A 26,900-nucleotide genomic window follows, 5' to 3' on the forward strand; every position below is an offset into this window, starting at 1 on the left:
CTTTTGAATTTAATTCGGATGCTATTTCTGTGTTTCATCGTCAATAAGATGGTTTAAGGTATAAAGTAAACCTGAAGTGAAGCAACGGAATCTAAAACTGGACTCACAGGAGTGGTAGAAATCATACAAAGTTAGAAAGTAAATCCTCTTGTACTTAAGTCGGCATTGTCCCTTCTGTAATATATTCGGATGCAATTTCTGTGTTTCATCGTCAATAAGAAGGTCCAAGGGATACAGTAAACCTGAAGTGAAGCATTGGAATCTAATACTGGACTCACAGGAGAGGTTCAAATCATAGAAAGTGAGAGTGTCAGTCCTCTTGTACTTAAGTCAGCATTGTGCCTTTTGAATTTAATTCCGATGCAATTTCTGTGCTGCATCGTCTACAAGAAGGTCCAAGGTATACAGTAAACCTGAAGTGAAGCTTCGGAATCTAAAACTGGACCCACAGCAGAGGTTCAAATCTTAGAAAGTTAGAGTGACCGTCCTCTTGTATTTAAGTCGGCATTGTGCCTTTTGTATTAAATTGGGATGCAATTTCTGTGTTTCACCGTCAATAAGAAGGTCCAAGGTATACAGTAAACCTGAAATGAAGCATCGGAATCTAAAACTGGACTCTCAGGAGAGGTTCAAATCATAGAAAGTTTGAGTGTCAGTCCTCTTGTACTTAAGTCAGCATTGTGCCTTTTGAATTTAATTCGGATGCTATTTCTGTGTTTCATCGTCAATAAGATGCTTTAAGGTATTCAGTAAACCTGAAGTGAAGCAACGGAATCTAAAACTGGATTCACAGGAGTGGTTGAAACCATAGAAAGTTAGATAGTAAGTTCTCTTGTACTTAAGTCGGCATTGTCCCTTCTGTAATATATTCGGATGCAATTTCTGCGTTTCATCGTCAATAAGAAGGTCCAAGGGATACAGTAAACCTGAAGTGAAGCATCGGAATCTAAAACTGGACTCACAGGAGAGGTTCAAATCATAGAAAGTGAGAGGGTCAGTCCTCTTGTACTTAAGTCGGCATTGTGCCATTTGAATTTAATTCCGATGCAATTTCTGTGCTTCATCGTCAATAAGAAGGTCCAAGGTATACAGTAAACCAGAAGTGAAGCTTCGGAATCTAAAACTGGACTCACAGCAGAGGTTCAAATCATAGAAAGATTGAGGGTGAGTCCTCTTGTACTTAAGTTGGCATTGTGCCTTTTGTATTAAATTCGGATGCAATTTCTGTGTTTCATCGTCAATAAGAAGGTCCAAGGGATACAGTAAACCTGAAGTGAAGCATCGGAATCTAAAACTGGACTCTCAGGAGAGGTTCAAATCATATAAAGTGAGAGTGTCAGTCCCCGTGTACTTAAGTCGGCATTGTGCCTTTTGAATTTAATTCGATGCAATTTCTGTGTTTCATCGTCAATAAGAAGGTCCAAGGGATACAGTAAACCTGAAGTGAAGCATTGGAATCTAAAACTGGACTCACAGGAGAGGTTCAAATCATAGAAAGTGAGAGTGTCAGTCCTCTTGTACTTAAGTCGGCATTGTGCCTTTTGAATTTAATTCCGATGCAATTTCTGTGCTTCATCGTCAATAAGAAGGTCCAATGTATACAGTAAACCAGAAGTGAAGCTTCGGAATCTAAAACTGGACTCACAGCAGAGGTTCAAATCATAGAAGGATAGAGTGTCAGTCCTCTTGTACTTAGGTTGGCATTGTGCCTTTTGTATTAAATTCGGATGCAATTTCTGTGATTCATCGTCAATAAGAAGGCCCAAGGCATACAGTAAACCTGAAGTGAAGCATCGGAATCTAAAACTGGCCTCTCAGGAGAGGTTCAAATCATAGAAAGTGAGAGTGTCAGTCCCCGTGTACTTAAGTCGGCATTGTGCCTTTCGAATTTAATTCGGATGCAATGTCTGTGTTTCATCGTCAATAAGAAGGTCCAAGGTATACAGTAAACCTGAAGTGAAGCATCGGAATCCATAACTGGACTCACAGGAGAGGTTCAAATCATAGAAAGTTAGAGTGTCAGTCCTCTTGTACTTAAGTCGGCATTGTGCCTTTTGTATTAAATTTGGATGCAATTTCTGTGTTTCATCGTCAATAAGAAAGCCCAAGGCATACAGTAAACCTGAAGTGAAGCATCGGAATCTAAAACTGGAATCTCAGCACAGGTTCAAATCATAGAAAGTGAGAGTGTCCGGCCTCTTGCTCTTAAGTCGGCATTGTGCTTTTGAATTTAATTCGAATGCAATTTCTGTGTTTCATAGTCAATAAGAAGGTCCAAGGTATACAGTAAACCTGAAGTAAAGCATCGGAATCTAAAACTGGACTTACAGGAGAGGATCAAATCATAGAAAGTTAGAGTGTCAGTCCTCTTGTACTTAAGTCGACATTGTGCCTTTTGAATTTAATTCGATTCAATTTCGGTGTTTCATCGTCAATAAGAAGGTCCAAGGTATACAGTAAACCTGAAGTGAGGCACTGGAACCTAAAACTGGACTCACAGGAGAGGTTAAAATCATAGAAAGTTAGAGTGTCAGCCCACTTGATTTAAGTCGGCATTGTGCCTTTTCTATTAAATTCGGGTGCAATTTCTGTGTTTCATCGGCAATAAGAAGGTCCACGGGAAACAGTAAACCTGAAGTGAAGCATCGGAATCTAAAACTGGACTCACAGCAGAGGTTCAAATCATAGAAAGTTAGAGTGTCAGTCCTCTTGTACTTAAGTCGGCATTGTGCCTTTTGAAATTAATTCCGATGCAATTTCTGTGTTTCATCGTCAATAAGAGGTTCCAAGGGATACAGTAAACCTGAAGTGAAGTATCGGAATCCAAAACTGGGCTCAAATGAGAGGTTCAAATCATAGAAAATTAGAGAGTCAATCCTCTTGTATTTAAGTCGGCATTGTGCCTTTTGTATTAAATTCGGATGCAATTTCTGTGTTTCATCGTCAATAAGAAGGTCCAAGGGAAACAGTAAACTTGAAGTGAAGCATCGGAATCTAAAACTGGACCCACAGCAGAGGTTCTAATCATAGAAACTTAGAGTGTCAGTCCTCTTGTACTTAAGTCGGCATTGTGCCTTTTGTATTAAATTCGGATGCAATTTCTGTGCTTCATCGTCAATAAGAAAGTCCAAGGGATACGGTAAACCAGAAGTGAAGCATCGGAATCTAAAACTGGACTCACAGGAGAGGTTCAAATCAAACAAAGGTAGTGTGTCACTCCTCTTGTACTTAAGTCGGCGTTGTTCCTTTTGTATTAAATTCGGATGCAATTTCTGTGTTTCATCTTCAATAAGAAGGTCCATGGGATACAGTAAACCTGAAGTGAAGCATCGGAATCTAAAACTGGAATCACAGGAGAGGTTCAAATCATAGAAAGTTAGAGTGTCAGTCCTCTTGTACTTAAGTCGGCATTGTACCTTTTGAATTTAATTCGGATGCAATTTCTGTGTTTCATCGGCAATAAGACGGTCCAAGGTATACAGTAAACCTGAAGTGAAGCATTGGAATCTAAAACTGGACTCAGAGGAGAGGTTCAAATCATAGAATGTGAGAGTGTCAGTCCTCTTGTACTTAAGTCGGCATTGTGCCTTTTGAATTTAATTCGGATGCTATTTCTGTGTTTCATCGTCAATAAGATGCTTTAACGTATTCAGTAAACCTGAAGTGAAGCAACGGAATCTAAAACTGGACTCACAGGAGTGGTTAAAATAATAGAAACTTAGATAGTAAGTCCTCTTGTACTTAAGTCGGCATTGTCCCTTCTGTAATATATTCGGACGCAATTTCTGTGTTTCATCGTCAATAAGAAGGTCCAAGGGATACAGTAAACCTGAAGTGAAGCATCGGAATCTAAAACTGGACTCACAGGAGAGGTTCAAATCATAGAAAGTGAGAGTGTCAGTCCTCTTGTACTTAAGTCGGCATTGTGCCTTTTGAATTTAATTCCGATGCAATTTCTGTGCTTCATCGTCAATAAGAAGGTCCAAGGTATACAGTAAACCAGAAGTGAAGCTTCGGAATCTAAAACTGGACTCACAGCAGAGGTTCAAATCATAGAAAGATAGAGTGTCAGTCCTCTTGTACTTAAGTTGGCATTGTGCCTTTTGTATTAAATTCGGATGCAATTTCTGTGTTTCATCGTTAATAAGAAGGTCCAAGGGATACAGTAAACCTGAAGTGAAGCATCGGAAGCTAAAACTGGACTCTCAGGAGAGGTTCAAATCATGGAAAGTGAGAGTGTCAGTCCCCGTGTACTTAAGTCGGCATTGTGCCTTTTGAATTTAATTCGATGCAATTTCTGTGTTTCATCGACAATAAGAAGGTCCAAGGGATACAGTAAACCTGAAGTGAAGCATCGGAATCTAAAACTGGACTCACAGGAGAGGTTCAAATCATAGAAAGTGAGAGTGTCAGTCCTCTTGTACTTAAGGCGGCATTGTGCCTTTTGAATTTAATTCGATGCAATTTCTGTGTTTCATCGTCAATAAGAAGGTCCAAGGTATACAGTACACCTGAAGTGAAGCATCGGAATCTAAAACTGGTCTCACAGGAGCGGTTCAAATCATAGAAAGTGAGAGTGTCAGTCCTCTTGTACTTAAGTCGGCATTGTGCCTTTCGAATTTAATTCGGATGCAATGTCTGTGTTTCATCATCAATAAGAAGGTCCAAGGTATACAGTAAACCTGAAGTGAAGCATCGGAATCCATAACTGGACTCACAGGAGAGGTTCAAATCATAGAAAGTTAGAGTGTCAGTCCTCTTGTACTTAAGTCGGCATTGTGCCTTTTGTATTAAATTCGGATGCAATTTCTGTGTTTCATCGTCAATAAGAAGGCCCAAGGCATACAGTAAACCTGAAGTGAAGCATCGGAATCTAAAACAGGAATCTCAGCAGAGGTTCAAATCATAGAAAGTGAGAGTGTCAGGCCTCTTGCTCTTAAGTCGGCATTGTGCTTTTGAATTTAATTCGAATGCAATTTCTGTGTTTCATAGTCAATAAGAAGGTCCAAGGTATACAGTAAACCTGAAGTAAAGCATCGGAATCTAAAACTGGACTTACAGGAGAGGATCAAATCATAGAAAGTTAGAGTGTCAGTCCTCTTGTACTTAAGGCGGCATTGTGCCTTTTGAATTTAATTCGATGCAATTTCTGTGTTTCATCGTCAATAAGAAGGTCCAAGGTATACAGTAAACCTGAAGTGAAGCATCGGAATCTAAAACTGGACTCTCAGGAGAGGTTCAAATCATAGAAAGTGAGAGTGTCAGTCCCCGTGTACTTAAGTCGGCATTGTGCCTTTTGAATTTAATTCGATGCAATTTCTGTGTTTCATCGTCAATAAGAAGGTCCAAGGGATACACTAAACCTGAAGTGAAGCATCGGAATCTAAAACTGGACTCACAGGAGAGGTTCAAATCATAGTAAGTGAGAGTGTTAGTCCCCTTGTACTTAAGTCGGCATTGTGCCTTTTGAATTTAATTCCGATGCAATTTCTGTGCTTCATCGTCAATAAGAAGGTCCAAGGTATACAGTAAACCAGAAGTGAAGCTTCGGAATCTAAAACTGGACTCACAGCAGAGGTTCAAATCATAGAAGGATAGAGTGTCAGTCCTCTTGTACTTAGGTTGGCATTGTGCCTTTTGTATTAAATTCGGATGCAATTTCTGTGTTTCATCGTCAATAAGAAGGCCCAAGGCATACAGTAAACCTGAAGTGAAGCATCGGAATCTAAAACAGGAATCTCAGCAGAGGTTCAAATCATAGAAAGTGAGAGTGTCAGGCCTCTTGCTCTTAAGTCGGCATTGTGCTTTTGAATTTAATTCGAATGCATTTTCTGTGTTTCATAGTCAATAAGAAGGTCCAAGGTATACAGTAAACCTGAAGTAAAGCATCGGAGTCTAAAACTGGATTTACAGGAGAGGATCAAATCATAGAAAGTTAGAGTGTCAGTCCTCTTGTACTTAAGTCGACATTGTGCCTGTTGAATTTAATTCGTTTCAATTTCGGTGTTTCATCGTCAATAAGAAGGTCCAAGGTATACAGTAAACCTGAAGTGAGGCACTGGAACCTAAAACTGGACTCACAGGAGAGGTTAAAATCATAGAAAGTTAGAGTGTCAGTACACTTGATTTAAGTCGGCATTGTGCCTTTTGTATTAAATTCGGGTGCAATTTCTGTGTTTCATCGTCAATAAGAAGGTCCAAGGGAAACAGTAAACCTGAAGTGAAGCATCGGAATCTAAAACTGGACTCACAGCAGAGGTTCAAATCATAGAAAGTTAGAGTGTCAGTCCTCTTGTACTTAAGTCGGCATTGTGATTTTGAATTAAGTTTGGATTCAATTACTGTGTTTCATTGTCAATAAGTAGGTCCAAGGGATACAGTAAAACTGCAGTGAACCATCGGAATCTAAAACTGGACTCACAGGAGTGGTTCAAATCATACAAAGGTAGAGTGTCAGTCCTCTTGTACTTAAGACGGCATTGTGTTTTTTGTATTAAATTCGGATGCAATTTCTGTGTTTCATCTTCAATAAGAAGGTCCAAGGGATACAGTAATCCTGAAGCGAAGCTTCGGAATCTAAAACTGGACTCACAGGACAGGTTCAAATCATAGAATGTGAGATTGTCAGTCCTCTTGTACTTAAGTCGGCATTGTGCATTTTGAATTTAATTCGGATGCTATTTCTGTGTTTCATCGTCAATAAGATGGTTTAAGGTATACAGTAAATCTGAAGTGAAGTAACGGAATCTAAAACTGGACTCACAGGAGTGGTTGTAATCATAGAAAGTTATAAAGTAAGTCCTCTTGTACTTAAGTCGGCATTGTCCCTTCTGTAATATATTCGGATGCAATTTCTGTGTTTCATCGTCAATAAGAAGGTCCAAGGGATACAGTAAACCTGAAGTGAAGCATCGGAATCTAAAACTGGAGTCACAGGAGAGGTTCAAATCATAGAAAGTGAGAGTGTCAGTCCTCTTGTACTTAAGTCGGCATTGTGCCTTTTGAATTCAATTCCGATGCAATTTCTGTGCTCATCGTCAATAAGAAGGTCCAAGGTATACAGTAAACCTGAAGTGAAGCTTCGGAATCTAAAAGTGGACTCACAGCAGAGGTTCAAATCATAGAAAGTTAGAGTGTCAGTCCTCTTGTACTTAAGTCGGCATTGTGCCCTTTGTATTAAATTCGCATGCAATTTCTGTGTTTCATCGTCAATAAGAAGGTCCAAGGGATACAGTAAACCTGAAGTGAAGCATCGGAATCTAAAACTGGACTCTCAGGAGAGGTTCCAATCATAGAAAGTGAGAGTGTCAGTCCCCTTGTACTGAAGTCGGCATTGTGCCTTTTGAATTTAATTCGATGCAATTTCTGTGTTTCATCGTCAATAAGAAGGTCCAAGGTTTACAGTACACCTGAAGTGAAGCATTGGAATCTAAAACTGGACTCACAGGAGAGGTTCAAATCATAGAAAGTTTGAGTGTCAGTCCTCTTGTACTTAAGTCGACATTGTGCCTTTTGAATTTAATTCCGAAGCAAGTTCTGTGTCTCATTGTCAATAAGAAGGTCCAAGGGATACAGTTAACCTGAAGTAAAGCATCGGAATCTAAAACTGGACTCACAGGAGAGGTTCAAATCAAAGAAAGAGTGTCAGTCCTCTTGTACTTAAGTCGGCAATGTGCCTTGTGTATTAAATTCGGATGCAATTTCGGTGTTTCATCGTCAATAAGAAGGTCCAAGGGATATAGTAAACCTGAAGCGAAGCATCAGAATCTAAAACTGGACTTACAGGAGAGGTTCAAATCATAGGAAATTAGAGAGTCAGTCCTCTTTTATTTAAGTCGGCATTGTGCCTTTTGTATTAAATTCGGATGCAATTTCTGTGTTTCATCGTCAATAAGAAGGTCCAAGGGTAACAGTAAACCTGAAGTGAAGCATCGGAATCTAAAACTGGACTCACAAGAGAGGTTCGAATCATAGAAAGTTAGAGTGTAAGTCCTCTTTTACTTAAGTCGGCATTGTGCCTTTTGAATTTAATTCGGATGCAATTTCTGTGTTTCATCGTCAATAAGAAGGTCCAAGGTATACTGTAATCCTGAAGTGAAGCATCGGAATTTAAAACTGGACTCAGAGGAGAGGTTCAAATCATAGAATGTGAGAGTGTCAGTTATCTTGTACTTAAGTCGGCATTGTGCCTTTTGAATTTAATTCAATGGAATTTCTGTGCTGCATCGTCAATAAGAAGGTCCAAGGTATACAGTAAACCAGATGTGAAGCTTCGGAATCTAAAACTGGACTCACAGCAGAGGTTCAAATCATAGGAAGTTAGAGTGTCAGTCATCTTGTACTTAAGTCGGCATTGTGCCTTTTGTATTAAATTCGGATGCAATTTCTGTGTTTCATCGTCAATAAGAAGGTCCAAGGGATACAGTTAACCTGAAATGAAGCATCGGAATCTAAAACTGGACTCTCAGAAAAGGTTCAAAACATAGAAAGTGAGAGTGTCAGTCCCCTTGTACTTAAGTCGGCATTGTGCCTTTTGAATTTAATTCGATGCATTTTCTGTGTTTCATCGTCAATAAGAAGGTCCCAGGTATACAGTACACCTGAAGTGAAGCATCGGAATCTAAAACTGGACTCACTGGAGATGTTCAAATCATAGAAAGTGAGAGTGTCAGTCCTCTTGTACTTAAGTCGGCATTGTGCCTTTTGAATTTAATTCGGATGCAATCTCTTTGTTTCATCGTCAATAAGAAGGTCCAAGGTATACAGTAAACCTGAAGTGAAGCATCGGAATCCATTAACTGGACTCACAGGACTGGTTCAAATCATGGAAAGTTTGAGTGTTAGTCCTCTTGTACTTAAGTCGGCATTGTGCCTTTTGTATTAAATTCGGATGCAATTTCTGTGTTTCTTCGTCAATAAGAAGGCCCAAGGGATACAGTCAACCTAAAGTGAAGCATCGGAATCAAAAAGTGGAATCACAGCAGAGGTTCAAATTATAGAAAGTGAGAGTGTCAGGCCTCTTCTTCTTCAGTCGGCATTGTGCTTTTGAATTTAATTCGGATGCAATTTCTGTGTTTCATCGTCAATAAGAAGGACCAAGGTATACAGTAAACCTAAAGTGAAGCTTCGGAATCTAAAACTGGACTCGCAGCAGAGGTTCAAATCATAGAAAGTTAGAGTGTCAGTCCTCTTGTACTTAAGTCGTCATTGTGCCTTTTGAATTTAATTCGGATGCAATTTCTGTGTTTCATCGTCAATAAGAAGGTCCAAGGTATACAGTAAACCTGAAGTGAAGCATCGGAATTTAAAACTGGACTCAGAGGAGAGGTTCAAATCATAGAATGTGACAGTGTCAGTCCTCCTGTACTTAAGTCGGCAATGTGCCTTTTGTATAAAATTCGGATGCAATTTCGGTGTTTCATCGTCAATAAGAAGGTCCAAGGGATACAGTAAACCTGAAGTGAAGCATCGGAATCTAAAACTGGTCACACAGGAGAGGTTCAGATCATAGAAAGTTAGATTGTCAGTCCTCTTGTACTTAAATCGGCATTGTGATTTTCAATTAAGTTCGGATGCAATTACTGTGCTTCACCGTCAATAAGAAGGTCCAAGGGATACAGTAAACCTGAAGTGAACCATCGGAATCTAAAACTGGACTCACAGGAGAGGTTCAAATCATAGAAAGTTAGAGTGTCAGTCCTCTTGTACTTAAGTCGGCATTGTGCCTCTTGTATTAATTTCGGATGCAATTTCTGTGTTTCATCTTCAATAAGATGGTCCAAGGGATACAGTAAACCTGAAGTGAAGCATCGGAATCTAAAACTGGACTCACAGGAGAGGTTAAAATCATAGAAAGTTAGAGTGTCAGTCCTCTTGTACTTAAGTCGGCATTGTGCCTCTTGTATTAATTTCGGATGCAATTTCTGTGTTTCATCTTCAATAAGATGGTCCAAGGGATACAGTAAAGCTGAAGCGAAGCATCGGAATCTAAAACTGGACTCACAGGAGAGGTTCAAATCATCGAAAGTTAGAGTCTCAGTCCTCTTGTACTTAAGTCGGCATTGTGCCTTTTGTATTAAATTCGGATGCAATTTCTTTGTTTCATCGTCAATAAGAAGGTCCAAGGGATACAGTAAACCTGAAGTGAAGCATCGGAATCTAACACTGGACTCACAGGAGAGGTTCAAATCATAGAAAGTTAGAGTGTCAGTCCTCTTGTACTTAAGTCGGCATTGTGCCTTTTGAATTGAATTCGGATGCAATTTCTGTGTTTTATCGTCAATAAGAAGGTCCAAGGTATACAGTAAACCTCAAGTGAAGCATCGGAATTTAAAACTGGACTCAGAGGAGAGGTTCAAATCATAGAATGTGAGAGTGTCAGTCCTCTTGTACTTATGTCGGCATTGTGCCTTTTGAATTTAATTCGGATGCTATTTCTGTGTTTCATCGTCAATAAGATGGTTTAAGGTATAAAGTAAACCTGAAGTGAAGCAACGGAATCTAAAACTGGACTCACAGGAGTGGTAGAAATCATAGAAAGTTAGATAGTAAATCCTCTTGTACTTAAGTCGGCATTGTCCCTTCTGTAATATATTCGGATGCAATTTCTGTGTTTCATCGTCAATATGAAGGTCCAAGGGATACAGTAAACCTGAAGTGAAGCATTGGAATCTAATACTGGACTCACAGGAGCGGTTCAAATCATAGAAAGTGAGAGTGTCAGTCCTCTTGTACTTAAGTCAGCATTGTGCCTTTTGAATTTAATTCCGATGCAATTTCTGTGCTGCATCGTCTACAAGAAGGGCCAAGGTATACAGTAAACCTGAAGTGAAGCTTCGGAATCTAAAACTGGACCCACAGCAGAGGTTCAAATCTTAGAAAGTTAGAGTGACAGTCCTCTTGTATTTAAGTCGGCATTGTGCCTTTTGTATTAAATTCGGATGCAATTTCTGTGTTTCACCGTCAATAAGAAGGTCCAAGGTATACAGTAACCCTGAAATGAAGCATCGGAATCTAAAACTGGACTCTCAGGAGAGGTTCAAATCATAGAAAGTGAGAGTGTCAGTCCCCTTGTACTTAAGTCGGCATTGTGCCTTTTGAATTTAATTCGATGCAATTTCTGTGATTCATCGTCAATAAGAAGGTCCCAGGTATACAGTACACCTGAAGTGAAGCATCGGAATCTAAAACTGGACTCACAGGAGAGGTTCAAATCATAGAAAGTGAGAGTGTCAGTCCTCTTGTACTTAGGTCGGCATTGTGCCTTTTGAATTTAATTCGGATGCAATCTCTGTGTTTCATCGTCAATAAGACGGTCCATGGTATACAGTAAACCTGAAGTGAAGCATCGGAATCCATAACTGGATTCACAGGAGAGGTTCAAATCATAGAAAGTTTGAGTGTCAGTCCTCTTGTACTTAAGTCGGCATTGTGCCTTTTGTATTAAATTCGGATGCAATTTCTGTGTTTCATCGTCAATAAGAAGGCCCAAGGGATACAGTCAACCTAAAGTGAAGCATCGGAATCCAAAACTGGAATCACAGCAGAGGTTCAAATCATAGAAAGTGAGAGTGTCAGGCCTCATGTTCTTAAGTCGTCATTGTGCTTTTGAATTTAATTCGGATGCAATTTCTGTGTTTCATCGTCAATAAGAAGGTCCAAGGTATACAGTAAACCTGAAGTGAAACTTTGGAATCTAAAACTGGACTCACAGCAGAGGTTCAAATCATAGAAAGTTAGAGTGTCAGTCCTCTTGTACTTAAGTCGGCAATGTGCCTTTTGGTTTAAATTCGGATGCAATTTCGGTGTTTCATCGTCAATAAGAAGGTCCAAGGGATACAGTAAACCGGAAGTGAAGCATCGGAATCTAAAACTGGACTCACAGGAGAGGTTCAGATCATAGAAAGTTAGAGTGTCAGTCCTCTTGTACTTAAATCGGCATTGAGATTTTCAATTAAGTTCGGATGAAATTACTGTTTCACCGTCAATAAGAAGGTCCAAGGGATACAGTAAACCTGAAGTGAACCATCGGAATCTAAAACTGGGCTCACAGGAGAGGTTCAAATCATCTACATCTACATCTACATCTACATCTACTTTGATACTCCGCAAGCCATCCAACGGTGTGTGGCGGAGGGCACTTTACGTGCCACTGTCATTACCTCCCTTTCCTGTTCCAGTCGCGTATGGTTCGCGGGAAGAACGACTGTCTGAAAGCCTCCGTGCGCGCTCTAATCTCTCTAATTTTACATTCGTGATCTCCTCGGGAGGTATAAGTAGGGGGAAGCAATATATTCGATACCTCATCCAGAAACGCACCCTCTCGAAACCTGGCGAGCAAGCTACACCGCGATGCAGAGCGCCTCTCTTGCAGAGTCTGCCACTTGAGTTTATTAATCATCTCCGTAACGCTATCACCGTTACCAAATAACCCGGTGACGAAACGCGCCGCTCTTCTTTGGATCTTCTCTATCTCCTCCGTCAACCCGACCTGGTACGGATCCCACACTGATGAGCAATACTCATAGAAGGTTAGAGTGTCAGTCCTCTTGTACTTAAGTCGGCATTGTGATTTTGAATTAAGTTCGGATGCAATTACTGTGTTTCATCGTCAATAAGAAGGTCCAAGGGATACAGTAAAACTGAAGTGAACCATCGGAATCTAAAACTGGACTCACAGGAGAGGTTCAAATCATACAAAGGTAGAGTGTCACTCCACTTGTACTTATGTCGGCATTGTGCCGTTCGTATTAAATTCGGATGCAATTTCTGTGTTTCATCTTCAATAAGAAGGTCCAAGGGATACAGTAAACCTGAAGCGAAGCATCGGAATCTAAAACTGGACTCACAGGAGAGGTTCAAATCATCGAAAGTTAGAGTGTCAGTCCTCTTGTTATTAAGTCGGCATTGTGCCTTTTGAATTTAATTCGATGCAATTTCTGTGTTTCATCGTCAATAAGAAGGTCCAAGGTATACAGTAAACCTGACGTGAAGTTTTGGAATCTAAAACTGGACTCACAGGAGAGTTTCAAATCATAGAAAATTAGAGAGTTAGTCCTCTTGTATTTAAGTCGGCATTGTGCCTTTTGTATTAAATACGGATGCAATTTCTGTGTTTCATCGTCAATAAGAGGGTCCAAGGGATACAGTAAACCTGAAGTGAAGCATCGGAATCTAAAACTAGACTCACAGGAGAGGTTCAAATCATACAAAGTTAGAGTGTCAGTCCTCTTGTACTTAAGTCGGCATTGTGCCTTTTGAATTTAATTCGGATGCAATTTCTGTGTTTCATCGTGAATAAGAAGGTCCAAAGTATACAGTAAACCTGAAGTGAAGCATCGGAATTTAAAACTGGACTCAGAGGAGAGGTTCAAATCATAGAATGTGAGAGTGTCAGTCCTCTTGTACTTAAGTCGGCATTGTGCCTTTTGAATTTAATTCGGATGCTATTTCTGTGTTTCATCGTCAATAAGATGGTTTAAGGTATACAGTAAACCTGAAGTGAAGCAACGGAATCTAAAACTGGACTCACAGGAGTGGTAGAGATCATAGAAAGTTAGAAACTAAGTCCTCTTGTACTTAAGTCGGCATTGTCCCTTCTGTAATATATTCGGATGCAATTTCTGTGTTTCATCGTCAATAAGAAGGTCCAAGGGATACAGTAAACCTGAAGTGAAGCATCGGAATCTAAAACTTGGCTCACAGGAGAGGTTCAAATCATAGAAAGTGAGAGTGTCAGTCCACTTGTACTTAAGTCGGCATTGTGCCTTTTGAATTTAATTCCGATGCAATTTCTGTGCTTCATCGTCAATAAGAAGGTCCAAGGTATACAGTAAACCTGAAGTAAAGCTTCGGAATCTAAAACTGGACTCACAGCAGAGGTTGAAATCATAGAAAGTTAGAGTGTCAGTCCTCTTGTACTTAAGTCGGCATTTCCCTTTTGTATTAAATTCGGACGCAATTTCTGTGTTTCATTGTCAATAAGAAGGTCCAAGGGATACAGTTAACCCGAAATGAAGCATCGGAATCTAAAACTGGACTCTCAGGAGAGGTTCAAATCATAGAAAGAGAGAGTGTCAGTCCCCTTGTACTTAAATCGGCATTGTGCCTTTTGAATTTAATTCGATGCAATTTCTGTGTTTCATCGTCAATAAGAAGGTCCCAGGTATACAGTACACCTGAAGTGAAGCATTGGAATCTAAAACTGGACTCACATGAGAGGTTCAAATCATAGAAAGTGAGAGTGTCAGTCCTCTTGTACTTAAGTCGGCATTGTGCCTTTTGAATTTAATTCGGATGCAATGTCTGTGTTTCATCGTCAATAAGAAGGTCCAAGGTATACAGTAAACCTGAAGTGAAGCATCGGAATCCATAACAGGACACACAGGAGAGGTTCAAATCATAGAAAGTTTTAGTGTCAGTCCTCTTGTACTTTTGTCGGCATTGTGCCTTTTGTATTAAATTCGGATGCAATTTCTGTGTTTCATCGTCAATAAGAAGGTCCAAGGGATACAGTCAACCTAAAGTGAAGCATCGGAATCTAAAACTGGAATCACAGCAGAGGTTCAAATCATAGAAAGTGAGAGTGTCAGGCCTCTTGTTCTTAAGTCGGCATTGTGCTTATGAATTTAATTCAGATGCAATTTCTGTGTTTCATCGTCACTAAGAAGGTCCCAGGTATACAGTAAACCTGAAGTGAAGCATCGGAATCTAAAACTGGACTTACAGGAGAGGTTCAAATCATAGAAAGTTAGAGTGTCAGTCCTCTTGTACTTAAGTCGGCATTGTGCCTCTTGTATTAATTTCGGATGCAATTTCTGTGTTTCATCTTCAATAAGATGGTCCAAGGGATACAGTAAACCTGAAGTGAAGCATCGGAATCTAAAACTGGACTCACAGGAGAGGTTAAAATCATAGAAAGTTAGAGTGTCAGTCCTCTTGTACTTAAGTCGGCATTGTGCCTCTTGTATTAATTTCGGATGCAATTTCTGTGTTTCATCTTCAATAAGATGGTCCAAGGGATACAGTAAAGCTGAAGCGAAGCATCGGAATCTAAAACTGGACTCACAGGAGAGGTTCAAATCATCGAAAGTTAGAGTCTCAGTCCTCTTGTACTTAAGTCGGCATTGTGCCTCTTGTATTAATTTCGGATGCAATTTCTGTGTTTCATCTTCAATAAGATGGTCCAAGGGATACAGTAAACCTGAAGCGAAGCATCGGAATCTAAAACTGGACTCACAGGAGAGGTTCAAATCATCGAAAGTTAGAGTGTCAGTCCTCTTGTTCTTAAGTCGGCATTGTGCCTTTTGAATTTAATTCGATGCAATTTCTGTGTTTCATCGTCAATAAGAAGGTCCAAGGTATACATTAAACCTGAAGTGAAGCATAGGAAACTAAAACTATACTCAAAGGAGTGTTTCAAATCATAGAAAATTAGAGAGTCAGTCCTCTTGTATTTAAGTCGGCATTGTGCCTTTTGTATTCAATTCGGATGCAATTTCTGTGTTTCATCGTCAACAAGAAGGTCCAAGGGATACAGTAAACCTGAAGTGAAGCATCGGAATCTAAAACTGAACTCACAGGAGAGGTTCAAATCATAGAAAGTTAGAGTGTCAGTCCTCTTGTACTTAAGTCGGCATTGTGCCTTTTGAATTTAATTCGGATGCAATTTCTGTGTTTCATCGTCAATAAGAAGGTCCAAGGTATACAGTAAACCTGAAGTCAAGCATCGGAATCTAAAACTGGACTCAGAGGAGAGGTTCAAATCATAGAATGTGAGAGTGTCAGTCCTCTTGTACTTAAGTCGGCATTGTGGATTTTGAATTTAATTCGGATGCTATTTCTGTGTTTCATCGTCAATAAGATGGCTTAAGGTATACGGTAAACCTGAAGTGAAGCAACGGAATCTAAAACTGGACTCACAGGAGTGGTTGAAATCATAGAAAGTTAGAAAGTAAGTACTCTTGTACTTAAGTCGGCAATGTCCCTTCTGTAATATATTCGGATGCAATTTCTGTGTTTCATCGTCAATAAGAAGGTCCAAGGGATACAGTAAACCTGAAGTGAAGCAACGGAATCTAAAACTGGACTCACAGGAGAGGATCAAATCATAGAAAGTGAGAGTGTCAGTCCTCTTGTACTTAAGTCGGCAATGTGCCTTTTGAATTTAATTCCGATGCAATTTCTGTGCTTCATCGTCAATAAGAAGGTCCAAGGTATACAGTAAACCTGACGTGAAGCTTCGGAATCTAAAACTGGACTCACAGCACAGGTTCAAATCATAGAAAGTTAGAGTGTCAGTCCTCTTGTACTTAAGTCAGCATTGTGCCTTTTGTATTGAATTCGGATGCAATTTCTGTGTTTCATCGTCAATAAGAAGGTCCAAGGGATACAGTAAACCTGAAGTGAAGCATCGGAATCTAAAACTGGACTCTCAGGAGAGTTTCAAATCATAGAAAGTGAGAGTGTCAGTCCCCTTGTACTTAAGTCGGCATTGTGCCTTTTCAATTTAATTCGATGCAATTTCTGTGTTTCATCGTCAATAAGAAGGTCCAAGGTATACAGTACACCTGAAGTGAAGCATCGGAATCTAAAACTGGACTCACAGAGAGGTTCAAATCATAGAAAGTGAGAGTGTCAGTCCTCTTGTACTTTAGTCGGCATTGTGCCTTTTGAATTTAATTCAGATGCAATGTCTGTGTTCCATCGTCAATAAGAAGGTCCAAGGTATACAGTAAACCTGAAGTGAAGCATCGGAATAGATAACTGGACTCACAGGAGAGGTTCAAATCATAGACAGTTAGAGTGTCAGTCCTCTTGTACTTAAGTCGGCATTGTGCCTTTTGTATTAAATTCGGATGCAATTTCTGTGTTTCATCGTCAATAAGAAGGCCCAAGGGATACAGTAAACCTGAAGTGAAGCTTCGGAATCTAAAACTGGACTCACAGGAGAGGTTCAAATCATACAAAAGTAGAGTGTCACTCCACTTGTACTTATGTCGGCATTGTGCCTTTCGTATTAAATTCGGATGCAATTTCTGTGTTTCATCTTCAATAAGAAGGTCCAAGGGATAGAGTAAACCTGAAGCGAAGCATCGGAATCTAATACTGGACTCACAGGAGAGGTTCAAATCATCGAAAGTTAGAGTGTCAGTCCTCTTGTTATTAAGTCGGCATTGTGCCTTTTGAATTTAATTCGATGCAATTTCTGTGTTTCATCGTCAATAAGAAGGTCCAAGGTATACAGTAAACCTGAAGTGAAGCATCGGAATCTAAAACTGGACTCACAGGAGAGTTTCAAATCATAGAAAATTAGAGAGTTAGTCCTCTTGTATTTAAGACGGCATTGTGCCTTTTGTATTAAATACGGATGCAATTTCTGTGTTTCATCGTCAATAAGAGGGTCCAAGGGATACAATAAACCTGAAGAGAAGCATCGGAATCTAAAACTGGACTCACAGGAGAGGTTCAAATCATACAAAGATAGTGTGTCAGTCCTCTTGTACTTAAGTCGGCATTGTGCATTTTGAATTTAATTCGGATGCAATTTCTGTGTTTCATCGTGAATAAGAAGGTCCAAGGTATACAGCAAACCTGAAGTGAAGCATCGGAATTTAAAACTGGACTCAGAGGAGAGGTTCAAATCATAGAATGTGAGAGTGTCAGTCCTCTTGTACTTAAGTCGGCATTGTGCCTTTTGATTTTAATTCGGATGCTATTTCTGTGTTTCATCGTCAGTAAGATGGTTTAAGGTATACAGTAAACCTGAAGTGAAGCAACGGAATCTAAAACTGGACTCACAGGAGTGGTAGAGATCATACAAAGTTAGAAAGTAAGTCCTCTTGTACTTAAGTCGGCATTGTCCCTTCTGTAATATATTCGGATGCAATTTCTGTGTTTCATCGTCAATAAGAAGGTCCAAGGGATACAGTAAACCTGAAGTGAAGCATCGCAATCTAAAACTGGACTCACAGGAGAGGTTCAAATCATAGAAAGTGAGAGTGTCAGTCCTCTTGTACTTAAGTCGGCATTTTGCCTTTTGAATTTAATTCCGATGCAATTTCTGTGCTGCATCGTCAATAAGAAGGTCCAAGGTATACAGTAAACCTGAAGTGAAGCTTCGGAATCTAAAACTGGACTCACAGCAGAGGTTCAAATCATAGAAAGTGAGAGTGTCAGTCCTCTTGTACTTAAGTCGGCATTGTGCCTTTTGAATTTAATTCGGATGCAATCTCTGTGTTTCATCGTCAATAAGAAGGTCCAAGGTATACAGTAAACCTGAAGTGAAGCTTCGGAATCTAAAACTGAACTCACAGCAGAGGTTCAAATCAAAGAAAGTTAGAGTGTCAGTCCTCTTGTACTTAAGTCGGGAATGTGCCTTTTGTATTAAATTCGGATGCAATTTCGGTGTTTCATCGTCAATAAGAAGGTCCAAGGGATACAGTAAACCTGAAGTGAAGCATCGGAATCTAAAACTGGACTCACAGGAGAGGTTCAGATCATAGAATGTTAGAGTGTCAGTCCTCTTGTACTTAAATCGGCATTGTGATTTTCAATTAAGTTCGGATGCAATTACTGTGTTTCACCGTCAATAAGAAGGTCCAAGGGATACAGTAAACCTGAAGTGAACCATCGGAATCTAAAACTGGACTCACAGGAGAGGTTCAAATTATAGAAACTTAGAGTGTCAGTCCTCTTGTACTTAAGTCGGCATTGTGCCATTTGTATTAATTTCCTATGCAAATACTGTGTTTCATCGTCAATAAGAAGGTCCAAGGGATAGAGTAAACCTGAAGCGAAGCATCGGAATCTAAAACTAGACTTACAGGAGAGGTTCAAATCATAGAAAGTTACAGTGTCAGTCCTCCTGTACTTAAGTCGGCATTGTGCCTTTTGAATTTAATTCGATTCAATTTCGGTGTTTCATCGTCAATATGAAGGTCCAAGGTATACAGTAAACCTAAAGTGAAGCATCGGAACCTAAAACTGGACTCACAGGAGAGGTTAAAATCACAGAATGTTAGAGTGTCAGTCCAGTTGTATTTAAGTCGGCATTGCGCCCTTTGTATTAAATTCGGATGCAATTTTTGTGTTTCATCGTCAATAAGAAGGTCCAAGGTATACAGTAAACCTGAAGTGAAGCTTCGGAATCTAAAACTGGACTCACAGCAGAGGTTCAAATCATAGAAAGTGAGAGTGTCAGTCCTCTTGTACTTAAGTCGGCATTGTGCCTTTTGAATTTAATTCGGATGCAATCTCTGTGTTTCATCGTCAATAAGAAGGTCCAAGGGATACAGTAAACCTGAAGTGAACCATCGGAATCTAAAACTGGACTCACAGGAGAGGTTCAAATTATCGAAACTTAGAGTGTCAGTCCTCTTGTACTTAAGTCGGCATTGTGCCATTTGTATTAATTTCCTATGCAAATACTGTGTTTCATCGTCAATAAGAAGGTCCAAGGGATAGAGTAAACCTGAAGCGAAGCATCGGAATCTAAAACTAGACTTACAGGAGAGGTTCAAATCATAGAAAGTTAGAGTGTCAGTCCTCCTGTACTTAAGTCGGCATTGTGCCTTTTGAATTTAATTCGATTCAATTTCGGTGTTTCATCGTCAATATGAAGGTCCAAGGTATACAGTAAACCTAAAGTGAAGCATCGGAACCTAAAACTGGACTCACTGGAGAGGTTAAAATCACAGAATGTTAGAGTGTCAGTCCAGTTGTATTTAAGTCGGCATTGCGCCCTTTGTATTAAATTCGGATGCAATTTTTGTGTTTCATCGTCAATAAGAAGGTCCAAGGGAAACAGTAAACCTGAAGTGAAGCATCGGAATCTAAAACTGGACTCACAGGAGAGGTTCAAATTATAGAAAGTTAGAGTGTCAGTCCTCTAGTACTTAAGTCGGCATTGTGCCTTTTGAAATTAATTCCGATGCAATTTTTGTGTTTCATCGTCAATAAGAGTTTACAAGGGACACAGTAAACCTGAAGTGAAATATCGGAATCTAAAACTGGACTCAAAAGAGAGGTTCAAATCATAGAAACTTAGAGTGTCAGTCCTCTTGTACTTAAGTCGGCATTGTGATTTTTAAATAATTTCGGATGCAATTACTGTGTTTCATCGTCAATAAGAAGGTCCAAGGGATACAGTAAAACTGAAGAAAAACATCGGAATCTAAAACAGAAGAGTTTCAAATCATACAAAGGTAGACTGCCACTCCTCTTGTACTTAGGTCGGCATTCTGCCTTTTGTATTAAATTCGGATGCAATTTCTGTGTTTCATCTTCAATAAGAAGGTCCAAGGGATACAGTAAACCTAAAGCGAAGCATCGGAATCTAAAACTGGACTCACAGGAGAGGTTCAAATCATCGAAAGTTAGAGTGTCAGTCCTCTTGTTCTTAAGTCGGCATTGTTCCTTTTGAACTTAATTCGATGCAATTTCTGTGTTTCATCGTCAATAAGAATGTCCAAGGAATACAGTAAACCTGAAGTGAAGCATCGGAATCTAAAACTGGACTCACAGGAGAGTTTCAAATCATAGAAAATTAGAGAGTCAGTCCTCTTGTACTTAAGTCGGCATTGTGCCTTTTGAATTTAATTCGGATGCAATGTCTGTTTTTCATCGTCAATAAGAATGTCCAAGGTATACAGTAAACCTGAAGTGAAGCATCGGAATCCATAACTGGACTCACAGGAGAGGTTGAAATCATAGAAAGTTTGAGTGTCAGTCCTCTTGTACTTAAGTCGGCATTGTGCCTTTTGTATTAAATTCGGATGCAATTTCTGTGTTTCATCGTCAATAAGAAGGCCCAAGGGATACAGTCAACCTAAAGTGAAGCATCGGAATCTAAAACTGGAATCACAGCAGAGGTTCAAATCATAGAAAGTGAGAGAGTCAGGCCTCTTGTTCTTAAGTCGGCATTGTGCCTTTGAAATTAATTCAGATGCAATTTCTGTATTTCATCGTCAATAAGAAGGTCCAAGGTATACAGTAAACCTGAAGTGAAGCATCGGAATCTAAAACTGGACTTACAGGAGAGGTTCCAATCATAGAAAGTTAGAGTGTCAGTCCTCTTGTACTTAAGTCGGCATTGTGCCTTTTGAATTTAATTCGATTCAATTTCGGTGTTTCATCGTCAATAAGAAGGTCCAAGGTATACAGTAAGCCTGAAGTGAAGCTTCGGAATCTAAAACTGGACTCACAGGAGAGGTTAAAATCATAGAAAGTTAGAGTATCAGCCCACTTGTATTTAAGTCGGCATTGTGCCTTTTGTATTATATTCGGATGCAATTTCTGTGTTTCATCGTCAATAAGAAGGTCCAAGGGAAACAGTAAACCTGAAGTGAAGCATCGGAATCTAAAACTGGACTCACAGGAGAGGTTCAAACCATAGAAAGTTTGAGTGTCAGTCCTCTTGTACTTAAGTCGGCATTGTGCCTCTTGTATTAAATTCGGATGCAATTTCTGTGTTTCATCGTCAATAAGAAGGCCCAAGGGATACAGTCAACCTAAAGAGAAGCATCGGAATCTAAAACTGGAATCACAGCAGAGGTTCAAATCATAGAAAGTGAGAGTGTCAGTCCTCTTGTACTTCAGTCGGCATTGTGTCTTTTGGATTTAATTCCGATGCAATTTCTGTGTTTCGCCGTCAATAAGAAGGTCAAGGTATACAGTAAACTTGAAGTGAAGCATCGGAATCTAAAGTTGGACTCACAGGAGAGGTTCAGATCATAGAAAGTTTGAGTGTCAGTCCTCTTGTACATAAGTCGGCATTGTGCCTCTTGTAATAAATTCGGATGCAATTTCTGTGTTTCATCGTCAATAAGAAGGCCCAAGGGATACAGTCAACCTAAAGTGAAGCATCGGAATCTAAAACTGGAATCACAGCAGAGGTTCAAATCATAGAAAGTGAGAGAGTCAGGCCTCTTGTTCTTAAGTCGGCATTGTGCTTTTGAATTTAATTCAGATGCAATTTCTGTATTTCATCGTCAATAAGAAGGTCCAAGGTATACAGTAAACCTGAAGTGAAGCATCGGAATCTAAAACTGGACTTACAGGAGAGGTTCCAATCATAGAAAGTTAGAGTGTCAGTCCTCTTGTACTTAAGTCGGCATTGTGCCTTTTGAATTTAATTCGATTCAATTTCGGTGTTTCATCGTCAATAAGAAGGTCCAAGGTATACAGTAAGCCTGAAGTGAAGCATCGGAATCTAAAACTGGACTTACAGGAGAGGTTCAAATCATAGAAAGTTAGAGTGTCAATCCTCTTGTACTTAAGTCGGCATTGTGCCTTTTGAATTTAATTCGATTCAATTTCGGTGTTTCATCGTCAATAAGAAGGTCCAAGGTATACAGTAAACCTGAAGTGAAGCTTCGGAATCTAAAACTGGACTCACAGGACACGTTCAAATCACAGAAAGTTAGAGTGTCAGTCCACTTGTACTTAAGTCGGCATTGTGCCTTTTGAAATTAATTCCGATGCAATTTTAGTGTTTCATCGTCAATAAGAGGTTCCAGGGGATACAGTAAACCTGAAGTGAAGTATCGGAATCTAAAACTGGACTCAAAAGAGAGGTTCAAATCATAGAAACTTAGAGTGTCAGTCCTCTTGTACTTAAGTCGGCATTGTGCCTTTTGTATTAATTTCGGATGCAATTTCTGTGTTTCATCTTCAATAAGATGGTCCTAGGGATACAGTAAACCTGAAGCGAAGCATCGGAATCTAAAACTGGACTCACAGGAGAGGTTCAAATCATCGAAAGTTAGAGTGTCAGTCCTCTTGTTCTTAAGTCGGCATTGTGCCTTTTGAATTTAATTCGATGCAATTTCTGTGTTTCATCGTCAATAAGAAGGTCCAAGGTATACATTAAACCTGAAGTGAAGCATAGGAAACTAAAACTGGACTCAAAGGAGAGTTTCAAATCATAGAAAATTAGAGAGTCAGTCCTCTTGTATTTAAGTCGGCATTGTGCCTTTTGTATTCAATTCGGATGCAATTTCTGTGTTTCATCGTCAATAAGAAGGTCCAAGGTATACAGTAAACCTGAAGTGAAGCATCGGAATCTAAAACTGGACTCAGAGGAGAGGTTCAAATCATAGAATGTGAGAGTGTCAGTCCTCTGTACTTAAGTCGGCATTGTGGCTTTTGAATTTAATTCGGATGCTATTTCTGTACTTTCATCGTCAATAAGATGGCTTAAGGTATACAGTGAACCTGAAGTGAAGCAACGGAATCTAAAACTGGACTCACACGAGTGGTTGAAATCATAGAAAGTTAGAAAGTAAGTACTCTTGTACTCAAGTCGGCATTGTCCCTTCTGTAATATATTCGGATGCAATTTCTGTGTTTCATCGTCAATAAGAAGGTCCAAGGGATACAGTAAACCAGAAGTGAAGCAACGGAATCTAAAACTGGACTCACAGGAGAGGTTCAAATCATAGAAACTGAGAGTGTCAGTCCTCTTGTACTTAAGTCGGCAATGTGCCTTTTGAATTTAATTCCGATGCAATTTCTGTGCTTCATCGTCAATAAGAAGGTCCAAGGTATACAGTAAACCTGACGTGAAGCTTCGGAATCTAAAACTGGACTCACAGCAGAGGTTCAAATCATAGAAAGTTAGAGTGTCAGTCCTCTTGTACTTAAGTCGGCATTGTGCCTTTTGTATTAAATTCGGATGCAATTTCTGTGTTTCATCGTCAATAAGAAGGTCCAAGGGATACAGTAAACCTGAAGTGAAGCATCGGAATCTAAAACTGGACTCTCAGTAGAGTTTCAAATCATAGAAAGTGAGAGTGTCAGTCCCCTTGTACTTAAGTCGGCATTGTGCCTTTTGAATTTAATTCGATGCAATTTCTGTGTTTCATCGTCAATAAGAAGGTCCAAGGTATACAGTACACCTGAAGTGAAGCATCGGAATGTAAAACTGGACTCACAGGAGAGGTTCAAATCATAGAAAGTTAGAGTGTCAGTCCTCTTGTACTTAAGTCGGCATTGTGCCTTTTGAATTTAATTCGGATGCAATGTCTGTGTTTCATCGTCAATAAGAAGGTCCAAGGTATACAGTAAACCTGAAGTGAAGCATCGGAATCCATAACTGGACTCACAGGAGAGGTTCAAATCATAGACAGTTAGAGTGTCAGTCCTCTTGTACTTAAGTCGGCATTGTGCCTTTTGTATTAAATTCGGATGCAATTTCTGTGTTTCATCGTCAATAAGAAGGCCCAAGTGATACAGTAAACCTGAAGTGAAGCTTCGGAATCTAAAACTGGAATCACAGCAGAGGTTCAAATCATAGAAAGTGAGAGTGTCAGGCCTCTTGTTCTTAAGTCGGCATTGTGCTTTTGATTTTAATTCGGATGCAATTTCTGTGTTTCATCGTCAATAAGAAGGTCCAAGGTATACAGTAAACCTGAAGTGAAGGATCGGAATCTTATCCTGGACTCACAGGAGAGGTTCAAATCATAGAAAGTGAGAGTGTCAGTCCTCTTGTACTTAAGTCGGCATGTGCCTTTTGAATTTAATTCGGATGCAATTTCTGTGTTTCATCGTCAATAAGAAAGTCCAAGGTATACAGTAAACCTAATGTGAAGCATTGGAATCTAAAAGTGGACTCACAGGAGAGGTTCAAATCATAGATAGTGAGAATGTCGGTCCTGCTGTACTTAACTCGTCATTGTGCCTTTTGAGTTTAATTCGGATGCAATTTCTGTGTTTCATCGTCAATAAGAATTTCCAAGGTATACAGTAAACCTGAAGTGAAGCGCCGGAATCTAAATCTGGACTCACAGCAGAGTTTCAAATCATAGAAAGTTAGAGTGTCAGTCCTCTTGTACTTAAGTCGGCATTGTGCCTTTTGTACTAAATTCGAATGCAATTTCTGTGTTTCATCGTCAATAAGAAGGTCCAAGGGATACAGTAAACCTGAAGTGAAGCATCGGAATGTAGAACTGGACTCACAGCGGAGGCTCAAATCATAGAAAGTGAGAGTGTCAGTCCTATTGTACTTAAGTCGTCATTGTGCTTTTGATTTTAAGTCGATGCAATTTCTGTGTTTCATCGTGAATAAGAAGGTCCAAGGGATACAGTAAACCTGAAGTGAAGCATCGGAATCTAAAGTTGGACTCACAGGAGAGGTTCAGATCATAGAAAGTTAGAGTGTCAGTCCTCTTGTACTTCAGTCGGCATTGTGTCTTTTGGATTTAATTCCGATGCAATTTCTGTGTTTCGCCGTCAATAAGAAGGTCAAGGTATACAGTAAACTTGAAGTGAAGCATCGGAATCTAAAACTGGACTTACAGGAGAGGTTCAAATCATAGAAGGTTAGAGTGTCAGTCCTCTTGTACTTAAGTCGGCATTGTGACTTTTGTATTAAATTCGGATGCAATTTCTGTGTTTCATCGTCAATAAGAAGGTCCAAGGTATACAGTAAACCTGAAGCGAAGCGCCGGAATCTAAATCTGTACTCACAGCAGAGTTTCAAATCATAGAAAGTTAGAGTGTCAGTCCTCTTGTACTTATGTCGGCACTGTGCCTTTTGAATTTACTTCGACGCAATTTCTGTGGTTCATCGTCAATAAGAAGGTCCAAGGTATACAGTAAACCTGAAGTGAAGCATCGGAATCTAAAACTGGACTCACAGGAGAGGTTCAAATCAGAGAAAGTTAGAGTGTCAGTCCTCTTGTACTTAAGTCGGCATTGTGTCTTTTGAATTTAATTCCGATGCAATTTCTGTGTTTCATCGTCAATAAGAAGGTCCAAGGTATACAGTAAACCTGAAGTGAAGGATCGGAATCTTATCCTGGACTCACAGGAGAGGTTCAAATCATAGAAAGTGAGAGTGTCAGTCCTCTTGTACTTAAGTCGGCATTGTGCCTTTTGAATTTAATTCGGATGCAATTTCTGTGTTTCATCGTCAATAAGAAAGTCCAAGGTATACAGTAAACCTAATGTGAAGCATTGGAATCTAAAAGTGGACTCACAGGAGAGGTTCAAATCATGGATAGTGAGAATGTCGGTCCTCTTGTACTTAATTCGTCATTGTGCCTTTTGAGTTTAATTCGGATGCAATTTCGGTGTTTCATCGTCAATAAGAAGGTCCAAGGGATACAGTTAACCTGAAGTGAAGCATCAGAATCTAAAGTTTTACTCACAGGAGAGGTTCAGATCATAGAAAGTTAGAGTGTCAGTCCTCTTGTACTTAAGTCGGCATTGTGTCTTTTGAATATAATTCCGATGCAATTTCTGTGTTTCGCCGTCAATAAGAAGGTCAAGGTATACTGTAAACTTGAAGTGAAGCATCGGAATCTAAAACTGGACTTAAAGGAGATGTTCAAATCATAGAAAGTTAGAGTGTCAGTCCTCTTGTACTTAAGTCGGCATTGTGCCTTTTGAAATTAATTCGGATACAATTTCTGTGTCTCATCGTCAATACGAAGGTCCAAGGTATACAGTAAACCAGAATTGAAGCATCGGAATCTAAAACTGGACTCAGAGGAGAGGTTCAAATCATAGAATGTGAGAGTGTCAGTCCTCTTGTACTTAAGTCGGCATTGTGCCTTTTGTATTAAATTCGGATGCAATTTCTGTGTTTCATCGTCAATAAGAATTTCCAAGGTATACAGTAAACCTGAAGAGAAGCGCCGGAATCTAAATCTGGACTCACAGCAGAGTTTCAAATCATAGAAAGTTAGAGTGTCAGTCCTCTTGTACTTACGTCGGCATTGTGCTTTTTGAATTTACTTCGATGCAATTTCTGTGTCTCATCGTCAATAAGAAGGTCCAAGGTATACAGTAAACCTGAAGTGAAGCATCGGAATCTAAAACTGGACTCACAGGAGACGTTCAAATCATAGAAAGTGAGAGTGTCAGTCCTCTTGTACTTAAGTCGGCATTGTGCCTTT

Source organism: Schistocerca serialis, chromosome 9, assembly GCF_023864345.2.
Source record: "Schistocerca serialis cubense isolate TAMUIC-IGC-003099 chromosome 9, iqSchSeri2.2, whole genome shotgun sequence".
Lineage (NCBI taxonomy): Eukaryota > Metazoa > Arthropoda > Insecta > Orthoptera > Acrididae > Schistocerca > Schistocerca serialis.